Source organism: Haliaeetus albicilla, chromosome 19 (assembly GCF_947461875.1).
Source record: "Haliaeetus albicilla chromosome 19, bHalAlb1.1, whole genome shotgun sequence".
NCBI classification, from domain to species: Eukaryota; Metazoa; Chordata; class Aves; order Accipitriformes; family Accipitridae; genus Haliaeetus; species Haliaeetus albicilla.
In genome coordinates, this window is record NC_091501.1 from 26124520 (window position 1) to 26136634 (window position 12115).

Consider the following 12115-nt stretch of genomic DNA (forward strand, 5'->3'; position numbering starts at 1 on the left):
TAATGAACTAAGAAATTGTGGTGGAGTTGTGAGGTATGCTAAGAGCAAGAGTTACAATTTTCAAGAGTACTTCAACAGCAACAAGATTTGAACAATCTGCTTTTTGAAAAGCTGATGCAGAATGGCTATTTTCGATGCACAGGAGCCAGGGTAGGGCCAACTAAAGGATGCAAAGTTCAGATATAGTAGTTAATGAGGAGTCTACATCAGAACTCACAGCAAAGTCTTGATTGCCTCCTCAGGTATGTTACCAGATTTTAGAGAAAAAAAAATTAAAGAGGGAATGCTGAATGTTTCATCTTGTTCAATGTTCGTGCACTTCTGCAAACTGTCATCCTGGTGCACCAGAAGTATTTCAGTACTTCAGCCAACACTTTGCAGAGCAGATACCTCTAAAGAAAGTCGGGTCTTGGTTAAGGTAAGGACTGCCATCAAATTCTCAGGGCTTTAGAACAAACACTCGAAAAGGGATATGATAATCAAAACAAGAAAGACTTGGGAAACATTATTTTCAGTTCATTTACAGTCTCAGAGACTAGTTATTTAATACAGTATTATTTTAATTTAATTTGTATTTCTCTTATTTTACTTTTTAGAAATACAGTAACCTGTGGGACTAAAATAAGGTAGAATCCTGTTTTGTTTTTTGGTTCGTTTTTTTTCCTGTTAGACATAAATCAAATCAAACAGTATATGCAGGAGAAGCTGATACAACACAGGGCCAGTTGAACACCAAAGCAAATCAGTAACTTACATGATTCTTGAGAGAAAAACATTATATCATCTTCATAGGAAACTAAATTCAAGAGTCCTTGACTTAGACATAAATAGGATTTCTTCCTGAACACTTACTAGCAAAATATATTAATCCAATAGCATATTTGGATTATATAATTTACCCTGATGGCATTCTGAACCACCTTTCAAGAGTAACTATTCTTGTTTTCAAGACAAACATTACAAAATATTTAAATGTGGAAATATGAAACATATACATGCAAGCATGAACAAACACAAAGGCATGAACATGGACACACACCCTTTTCCATACTTTAGGTGGTAAGATTATTATGAGCCAGTCCAGGAGAAAAAGCTTTCTAGGTACGAACATATGATTGACACATACGCATCCCACTATACTGCAAAAATTCCCTCATGTCCAGTACTGAGGCAAGCAGCTTTTTAAACTGGAGCAGGGTTTATACAGACCAGATGCAACCATAAAAACACAAACCACTTGAACCTTAATAAAATACACAGTAATGAAAATGTTGTAAAACAGACACTAAAAACATAAAATCTTAACAAGCTTAATCACAATGAAACAGGGTCAAAGCTACTAAGTCCTGCCATCATGTGCAGAAAGCCAACAAACACCAGATGTATTTTGGTTTGGGGCAGGGGGAGGAAAAAAAACCCAAACCTGTTTTGAGCATCGTAATAATATACAAATGACACACAGACAAAATACATAGAGCATTTAATATTTCACTACCTTGAAAAGTTCCCGTTTTGTACTAAAATTCATACGGTCACAACTCATAACCTATCCTATAAAAGAGACATCTGGTATGTGTTAATAATACACAAACTGAGGGACAGTTCCCTCCCCTCAACCCCTTCTTTAACATTATTTTCTGAAGAACTTTGCAATACTCTTCTGAAACAAGCAACTCCACTTTAATGCAGATCTATAAAATCCTAAACATTACTTTTAAGCCACAGATCCTTATAACGTAGTATTTCTTACATGTATATGAGGTTATTTTATTTGTCATAAAAAGTCACATTTACATGAAAAATGTCTGAAAATAAAGTAACACTCATACCACATCTGAACGCTTTATCTCAGTATTTTCCTTTTTGTAAGAGTAGTGTTCCCTGTTTACCAAACTTTCTGAACCAATTCATCCTTCTATTCTTTTAAAGTAAACACTCCACTCCTTATCGTGATTTGATATTGTTATGATGCTATGATTGCAAACACCATTTCCCATGGTTTCATAAAATACAGTTTATTAACCATTAATCTTAGGCTCTACAGGACAGTGTAGTATTCAACACAATGTTGATTCTGCAAGCAGCAAGAAAATACTTTCGCAGTTTTAAGTTACCAAGGTTTAGGATTGACTTCTCTGGGCTGATTTCTGTGCTTGCGCAGAACCCAGGCAAGTTAGCAGATCTTCACGTAAGTGTGGGATCAAAACTTCTAATAATGAGCAGCCTAAGCACTTAAAAAAGCCTAAAAATTTATAAAGCAAACTGGAAAAAATTGGCTGCCAATTCCTTTGTCTTTTATTTTTTTAAAGCCTTTGCAAGCATTTTCCTCATGGTGGGGGGGACTTGATTTTTTTTTTCCTTCTGAAATAAAAGTGAAGATCTGTGACTCAGTAACTGTAGCTTCAGGAAAAACACCAAGTATCATGAGACAGACATGAAAATCACAAAGAACTGGCAAGACTTTCCTATTGCAGGATTGAAGTACGAGACTGCCAAAGTAACTGAACAATTATCTAGCAGCCAAGTTGCTCATACAGTTTTCTAAAAGCAAATAGCACTGCATTCCAGATCATCACATAAAATGAATGATGTAGGGAGATTTAGGCTACTCGGGGGTGGGGGGGAGAAAAAATTAAGGATGAATAGAGTGAAGCATTGCCATGGATTTTCCAAGGAGATTGTGGGATCTCACTCATTAGAAGTTTTTACGAACAGGTTAGACAGACATCTGTTGGGAATTAAGTAAGTACAGTTTATCCTCTCTCCGGGCAAAGGAGTGGCCAACATAACATCTGGGGGTCTCTTTCAATCCTACTTTCTATGATGCTATATTCTGCAAATGGAGAATGGAAAAATACTTTTTAAACAATATTCAAGTTTTTTCATAGTGTTAAGAAGCATGCTTTGAAAAGAAAAGCAGGGCAGTGAAAGCTCTAAAGGTTCAAGCTGGACGTTCTTTACCAGATATTGCTGTTCTGTAGCTCAATGAACATTATTTCACTGGTTGCTTGTTAAATCTCCAAACACAACCACTGCTGACAGGTTTAAAATTCTTCCTGCTCTGAATTCTCTGGAAGCTACAATTTTATTTTTTATGTTTTTATTTTTATTTTTCCTTTTACCTGCAAAGAGAATTCCTTTATTCTATTTAAGGATACACACACAGAGACAAGCACATATTTCAAAACAGTGTATCAACCCTGCACTGATCTGTCACCCACCAGACATCACCCTGTAAATCTCCCAAAACAATTTTGTTACAGTCAGATAATACTCTCTATATAAACACTTTATCTTTAATCACTGCTGTAAGTAGTTACATCTTGAACTGAGTGGATATACACTGCCACCTGATATTTAAGATATCAATCCTTATTTTTTTATGTACACACACACGTGTATATGTATGGGAAAATCCTCTCTGGAGAGAGAGAGATTATAGCAAATATGCCTAATATCATAGCAAAGAAGAGAGGGGATCAACCCAGGAGAGGCATGTACTCACTGAAATTGATGGAGTTGCAGTCATTTACACGAGGGCTGACTCTGATCTTGATTCTGCCATATCTTTCTTGAAATTTTTATTTTAAGCCCTGCTCCCCTCAGTTTAGTGAGAACAAAAAACCAACTCAACTACAGACTTAGAAGTGGAGTGTAATAGGTCAGCCTCACAGTGCACGAACCAGAAGGGAAGAAGTGGACTGTGAGAGGTTTCTGCCAGGGCCATTGTTAGACTCAAGTGATTTTTTTAGAGGCCTTGAAGTAGCCAAAGCCAAACTGGCTGTGAAACACTGAACGTGAAAACAAAAGGGCAAAACTTCTCTCAGAATCCAATTCTGGGAAGAAGCTCACAGCCCCAGTAAATGGACTGCATGATTAGACAAACGTATTCAAAAGGCTCACCCTGCCCTGTAGGAACTGGCTTCCGTTCAGCTGCAGCTGCTATTTCGGCAAGGTACGGGCTGCAAGCAGAGCAGCAGATATGAGCCACTGCTCTCCGTCATCCCACAGGGCATGGCAGGCTGGTGCAGGCGTGTTACACGGCCAGATCACCCCTCTGACCCGGCCACAGTCTGGCACTTTGCAGTCCTACGCGGGACACTGTCGCAGGCACAGCGCTGTGGCACCTCAGGGTAGCACTGCCTTACTTTTCCAACGCCACCTCCAACACTGGCCGCCCTGTGTTTTAGAGCAAAAAGCAATGTCCAAACGGGGTACAGCCTACTACCATTAGCAGACTTTTTCTTTGAGATTTTAAATCTGGTTTAGACCTGCAGTAGGGAGCTTTTATACTGTGTGCATCCCATAAAGTCTCCTTTGTTTTTTTAAGTAACTACATGTTTAAGCACTACGAGACATACCCTCAGCTGAAGAAAATGGAGGTACAGCATTGCACACCAGTGAACCACCGGCCATCAACATTTTCATAAATTCATTCTATGTTTCAGAAATATTCTTTGCACACCCAAATTCATAAAGTCTGCAGTTAAACTGAAGATATATGTTTAAAAGCAAAAAATATAACATTTTGTTTGTAACATCTGATTGTCTTATGAATGTTGCTAAATTCTTACACTGAAGACAAGGGAAAAAACCTCCCAGTCCACTTTCTGTACACCACTAATTCATTTCTATATTTCTTATTATGTATGTCCTTATTTATATCCTCCCTCATATAACTAACCTCTTTCATTCTTATTTATCTTCAGTTAGGAGCTTCTCCGCACTTCCAATTAATTTTTGTGTTTGGAAAATGAATATTTCTTTTTTGTTTCTAGGTAACTTTTCTGACAAACTAACAAGTGTAACAGAGTATCATATATTAGATGAATCAAACGATGTACAGAACAACATTAGAATATTTCATATTTCTTTAAAATCCTTATTAAAAAAATGGTTGCTTTGCTTCTTTCCACCTCAGCCCCAACTCTCTATTGCTGCCTCCTGTTTCAGTGTTTGGGAATAATCTCATCGTTTCCCTCCAAGTTCTACTTAGTCTACCTCCCCCTCTATCAAAGCTCTCCAGTTAGGAACCTACTTGGATAACTTCTAGATTGCATTTTTTTTTTACATGCACTTTTTAATTTATTTCCCAGGCTGTACCAACTAATTGGTTTAATGAAATGATTTGTCATCTCATATTTCAAAGGCAGACCCTGTCATGCAGGAATCCATCCTACTTTTCATGTTCATCATGTACACTGAAGATGTCAAACACAAGTAGTTTTCAAATCTGCAAACCTTTGGGAAATAGTTTTCTTGCTGGGCATATTAGGAGACAATAGTAATCTTAGTGACTTTTTCACATAGTATTCTTTTTGTATTTAAGAGTTTCATTTGGACTTTGCGAAACTAAAAATCTCTGTATTTCTTTCAACTATAGAGCTGCTGCTGGCAAGCTTTTTAAAAAATGAACTCCTACTTTGAAGTTTAAAATCAGCTTTTAAAAATCTTGAATATAACTTTTTATTCCCATTAATAACTAAACTATTCATGTGCAGAATTATGTTCTAAAATGCAGATGTGGCATGTAAATCTGTAAGGGAATGTGCACTAACTCTTTATTGTAACTTGTAACGTAGCTGCTGTAATTAAAATAATTACTAATTCTTCCAAAAAGTTATCTGAATCTGTACTGGCTCCTTCTGTTTATAAAATGGCCAGTGACCTAACAGCTACCTTCAAATGGTTTGATTAAATGTAGTAAACAATGTAGCATGATCAGAATAACTTCTTTCTTTGAGAAAAGGCCCCATCACTAGAGAGGAAAAAAAAATTATTCCCTATAGTGAAAACAACTGTCCGTATTCTGTTTCCAGATATGGATTAATTATGCTAGAATTAATCTAAGGTAATTCCTATCTTCAAAACAGTACTTCTAGATTTACCATTCTAGATCTATAACAATGTAACAAGGAGAATTTGGTTTAATTTCTCCTTAAAATAAGCCATTAATTTCATACAGTCATTATAAAAATCTGCAGTCTAAGCGTATTTCTTTTATAAAGACGATCCTCCCATATAAGCCACAGACAGGGAAACTTCTATAAGTCCTTCAGGACATATTTTTAGATTACTCTTATTTTTTGCTTATTACTGCACTTATGTGAAGTTATCCATTTAGCTTAAACCATATTTCTTTCATACAGGCTCATGAGTTGCTGTAGAAAATATCCTGCCATTCCAGAAGGAGAGTCAAATGTAAAGCAGATATTCCTTACAGCTTTCCCATGCAAATAGTCATTAAACGTACATAACCTCTATCTCTTGACAGTGAAAAAGTAATGTGACAGATAGCTATGCTAGCAATAGTTGGTATGATGGAATTAGTAAGAGCACAATTAAATCCCAATGAATGTCCATACAAAATCATGCTTAGACAACTAGCACAGTAGAAAACCACTTCTATCGACAGCTGTTTTAAGAGTCATTAGATTCACAATTCTTCCACCTGAACTCATGTAAAAATGGTGGCTTATAAGACAGTAAGAAATATTGACCATTTAAGAACATGCAGTGCAAAATACAGTGTGTTCCTTCCATAAGCCTTCTCTCAATCTTGACACTCCTTCTTGCTATATGGATTATGCTTTCAAAAAGATAAAGCGGTGCTTTACCATTAACAGAGTTGTTAGCACAAATACTATAATGTCAGCAAGACAGGCTGGCTTAGCCAAGAATAAAAGAGATTGAGACTTAGGAAAGACCCTCTTGTTTGCTGGCCCCTTTTTATAGTGGTATTTAGGCACCTCACAATCTTTGTCTTCATAGTATAATTGCAAAGTGAGGAATTATTATAATTGCCATTCTACAAATGAAAGAGAGACTAAGGGGCTATATTTTAAAGGTACTTAGGTGCCTGAAGATGCAGATAGGCACCTACTGGTATTTTAGCTCTTAACCTAATTAGCAGATTTAGTTGCAAATTCTAGCCTTGGGCATCAGTGTTTGATAGCTGTGCCGCCTATTAAATCACCAGGAATATCATTACAGCTGTCTTTCTGAGTTTCATGTTTAGTGTTTACATGTAACTTCAGTTAAATGGAAGAAGAGAAGGAGAATATTCCAAAACGGTGGGGAATAGACTTAAAGCGAATATACATGAACAATTTGCACCAAAATACATAACAGGCGTTGGAATTATGCCAAGACAGGATATTAAATACCCTAATTTAGTTAGTTTAGTTGCATGGCCTTAGATGTATTAACCACATACTACTTCTGTCACATTACAGTTTCTCCTTTCATTCTGAAATTCTAGTTCATAATGCTCCATTCTAGGACAAGTAAATCTCTTATTTTTATTTTACTCTCAGCTTTAATGCTTAGTTATTTAATATTTGTATATTGTGTCTTTATCTGAAATAAAAAAAAAGATTGTTAACTGTATCAGGTTGCACATAACAAACAGTATGTTTATACTGCTAAGAAATTATCTGTTAACAACTCAGGTACTATTTAGCATTAAATGGGTTTAAAACATTTGCAAAACAGCTGCCAGTACAAATACTGCATGGAGGGGTTGGCAACATGGGTAGGAATTCACAAATAGGTACTTTAAATGAACTCAGAAACACTAATATTTCAAACTTCCCAAATCAAAATGAAACATTAGAAGGCTGACATTTCTTCTTCTATTTTTATAGCATAGTTCACAAATTGTACCAGTTCTATATTTATGTCACTTCAAAAATAAAAAAATAGAAAGCAAATGTTTCCCACCTTGGTTTGCTTCATAGCTTTTATAAAATTTAATTGTTCAATGTAACCAAATTAGTATCACTTGGACTAAATTAATGTTGTGCCTCTCTGTGACAAAAGTATTAACTAACTATAATTCTGCTATAACAGGTGACATGACAGGAAATAAACTGGCTTGAGTTTGCAGTTCTCCTTGGTGCCACATACTTGCCAGATCTGTCACCATTTTCTCTTCTGCAAGATAAGCTCACAGTTTAGAAGACCTCTAGCTGGTGCTACTATACTTCAAAATCTTATCTCTGGAGGTATGTATGAAGAATCACACTGTATTTCATTAATGATAGATCAGTCATTGAAATACGCAAGAAAATGCAATGCTAGGGTTTGTATCAAATAAAAGCTAATACTGAACTTAATACTGAATTTAAGTCTTTAGCAATACCTATTAATAATGAATAAGGATTTTTAAATTTAGTTTAAATTTAGGTTGACCAGTTGCTGGTCAATCAATTTCAACAGCCATTTTAAAAAAGGCAGGTATCTTCTTTTGAAGTTCACAATCCCAATCTAATCAATTAAAATAATGCGGGTAGGAAAAAGAAAACAATACTATCATAGAGAAAATCCACTACAAGTTTCTATTGTCACACTATAATACTATTATTAATGTACACCTTTGGATAAGCAAACACAGTGTTGTAGAGATATACTATGACTTAGTTTTTAATTCCTGCACCATTTAAGTCTTATGGACGTGTAGGGCAGATATTTAGCTTTTCAAAACTATTGATTTATCCAAAAGTTAAGCTTAATGGCTATTGTATATAAGCCCTGGTAAAAGGGATTCTCCTCTAAGACAAGACATAAAGCTACTGTTGTCCTGCAGAAATTTTCATTACTTCTCACCATAAGACCCATTGTCTCCTTACTCTCTCCAAGCCCTGCAGCCTGAGGACACTGAACCAACGGCCCCTAATTTATCCAGCTCTTCCCTCTGCAACTTACATCCTAGTTCAGCCTTACAAATAGATTAACAGCTACCCCCTGCAGTGCCATCAGTGCCAATTCTTGGACTGGGCTATGCTGGTGCAGACCCCCTGGGCCACGTTGTGATGTCGGGACCAGCCAACATTGTGTTCTTGCTCTGGCTAAAAGTGCAGTCAGTTGGGACAATCTGGCACTTTCTTGTCCCAGTCACAGTACAGTAAGTTGTGACAATTAGGCATTCCCTAACCATACCTGAAACTTCTGTTGCCTGGAACCGTACCTGAAACTCCTGCTGCCTGGACTGCAGCCTGCCTTGGAAGGTGCCAGAATTACCTGACAAGAATTGTGGCCAGAATGGAAATATACTGACCAAAGTCAATCATCTCACGACCCTATAAATAGCAATTCTAAGTGAGACCCTTTTTGCTCTCCGGGATCGCAGCAGGCTGTGACCCAGTATCTCCCTGAGGTGGGATGCCTCTCAGGGTAGATTTTGCGAGGATTTCCAAGATTGTCTGCTGATAGAAGCTGACAAAGAAGAAGGGGTCAAAGACCATGTGCTGACAAATGCTGATGAAGGAGAATAGCGAGTAATTCACTACAACCAGATTTCACAAACTTGCAAAGTTTATTTGGTACCAATAATCTACTACAATCAGAAAAGAGAAAAATCTTGACCATAGGTTAACCTCTGTGTGTGTGTGTGCGTGCGCATGCGATTCAATTTAGGAAACTTTGTAGTGTTGATTATAGCAAATTTTATTAAATCACTCTGATAATTGGCTAAGTACTGTTAAAAATCATATGACCTAATCTTGTGATTTACCATAATAGTACTAATAAATCTTGAATTACTGCTACCTCAAAGTTGCGTAGGATCCATAATCACTCATTCCCTGACAAACTGGTGTAGTAACTCAAGGTTACTAAGGGAGGTTTTCCTTACCCTTTATATTAATTCCATTAGACATAAACCATTGACCAAGTCTGGGACTAAGTCTGGATACAGCCACACCTAGACTCCTCTCTGAGGAGTTTAGAAAGCAAGGGGGTCCACTCTGAACCTGGTGACTCAACGGGAGGGTCTCCCTTACCCTTTTGAATCTCCAGTCTCTATGTGAACTCAATTTTCCTTTGTATGTTTCTTCCATGCAGTAATTAATAGAGTGAACCCTGCCATCAAACCTTGTTAAGTCGCACTTTTACAGCATATTAAAATCACTTTTGCTAATACCTTCAATGATTATTCTTTAAGTGATCTAAATCACTCATTCATGACAGGGCTTTAGGAGATGTTACAGGATTAGCCTAATTGCCAAGACCTTTCAGGTGACCTCAAAGCCAGGAACACCTTTACTGGGAGTCACCTATGTCCACTCCTACAGTTCTCATCAGACACAACCCATATCATCATGTCCTTCAAGCCACATCTCAGCAACCCATAACCTATACATCTCTTCAAGAACATCACCATACAGGCAAAATATCCAATCCTCTTATTTATTGGACCACTTACACTACCAGAGGAAAATACCCTGCACAACAGAGAAATCCCATAAAATACTAGGGAAAGAAATATGGCAAATGTGACAAGTGGAACTAGAGCATGCCTTATTCTCGCCATTAGAAGAGGGCTTATCAAAGTATGTAGCTACTGCACACGCACTCTCTCTCATGTGTACATGTACACACACAAGGTCTCTTTTTTCTTAGGGAAACCTACCTTTGCCTTCTTGCCTCAAAACTGCTGGCTGAACATTGAATCCAGTACTGCCACACGACATAAATCTGCTTGCATACCACCTATACCTGAGCTCAGAACAAGAAAAAAGCAGCTCCATGTGACGTACGAGCCAGCTTTACATGCATTTATCTGACAATATTTTGTTTCTAGCAGGTACAAAATCCAGCCGTGCTAATCAGCTGCTTGGGATGTCCCTTCTCCCATCACCCACAAATCAGCACAGCTCAGCATGGTTGGCAACTCTATTTTTTGAACAGGCAGAAGTCCTGACCAAAGTCAATCTGTACAAAGACGGTGCTACTCCTTTTTACTGAAGCCACTCCAGTAAGATCAGTAATGTCCTTTGTAAGATTAAGGTAAGCGCAGACAGAAGTCTTCCTGGCTTTCTTTAAGACAGCACAGCACTCAAATATAGAGCATCTTGATTTATCAGCAGATTAGTTTTTGAACTGACAGTGCTGACACTGCCAAAAAAAAAAAAATTAAAAAATTATCTTTAACAGGAGCAACCAGAATGTGGCAGGGAATCATCTCTTAAAGAATAAAACAAAGGCCAGACTAAGTGTATGCAATCTCTCATAGAGCTGTCAACTTTTTTCTTTCTGCTTCATGATTTACAACAGCACAAATTGTGTCAGATTTTTCTGACTCCCCTTATCTTCTCTAGTACTGAAAAGGCCATATATGTCTGTCATACAGCAGCTTTCCCTCCCACAAAATGTCCAGAAACCAGCCTGAATATACACTTTAAAGCAGGAGAATAGTGGCCAGGCTGTCAGTGCCCAGCTTTGTTAACAATATTCCAGTGAAACACTTCTACCACAGCTCCCACAGCGCAGAGGAAGGGATGGGGACTTTTCTGGACTGTTAAGAGTTTGAGAACTTTCTCCTGTATTTGCTTTTCTGTCATTAAGTGTCTGTGGGCAGCCACCTAAACTTATTTCAAGATGGGCCAAGACATAGAGTCTTCATAAAAAGTCTTGGGCAGATATCAAATGACCACAGAGGCCTTGGAATATTGCTTTTTAGGAGCAGTGTATGGAGGAAAATCTTTTCGCTTGTGGATTTTTTGAGAATAGCAAAGATGTCTTATACTCAGTATGCTTTTGAATTCTGGTAGGAATTAAAATGCACTGCATTTGATGACAGGAGTTAGCTACTTGCTATAAACTAAAAAAAAAAAAACCACCTTAGCTCCTAAAATCATCTGATGATGGTAGAGGTATCTCCTTCATTTGTTCACAATATATTGTTCATTATTGACTATTACATTTTGCTGGAGGGGTGCAGCTGGCAGAGGTAAAAATGCCTGTTTGCTTTGTGCTAGGTACTGCAATTTGTGTCAGATTGATACCTCTGGGGAAAGGTGGAAGGAGCAGGAATCTCCTTTTCTGAGAGTTGCACAGACTGTTCAACTGCTGAAAGGTTGAAGAGTGCAGGTGAAATAGGAGGGAGTATGAGAAACACAGGATACAGATAGACTGCAGCATAAAAAGAAACAGGAAGATATCCAGGCCTCAGATGTGAGAGAAAATCTGACTTTTCTCTGAGGACCCAGCATGGTCAGTGTCAAAATCACTGCAACCCAAAAAGCCATTGAAAGTTGCTGGATGAAGAACAAGACTGAAGCAAAAGATTTGTCTTTCAGTGACACACTAAGCAAAGCAGAGATTTGTTTTCAAA

General features: G+C 37.5%; 1 long non-coding RNA gene across 2 annotated transcripts in view; it reads left to right on the plus strand.

Annotated features, from left to right (window-relative positions):
• LOC138689990 (uncharacterized) overlaps positions 1-12115 on the plus strand; it is a 36419-nt gene that overhangs the window by 14689 nt on the left and 9615 nt on the right. The window contains exons 1-3 of one of the 2 annotated variants that reach the window (XR_011328756.1): positions 317-418; positions 7852-8006; positions 10583-10788. This is a non-coding gene — a long non-coding RNA (uncharacterized lncRNA). Of the gene's footprint in view, positions 1-316; positions 419-7851; positions 8007-10582; positions 10789-12115 lie in introns of those variants that run through there. The other variant, XR_011328755.1, reaches the window with a different exon arrangement.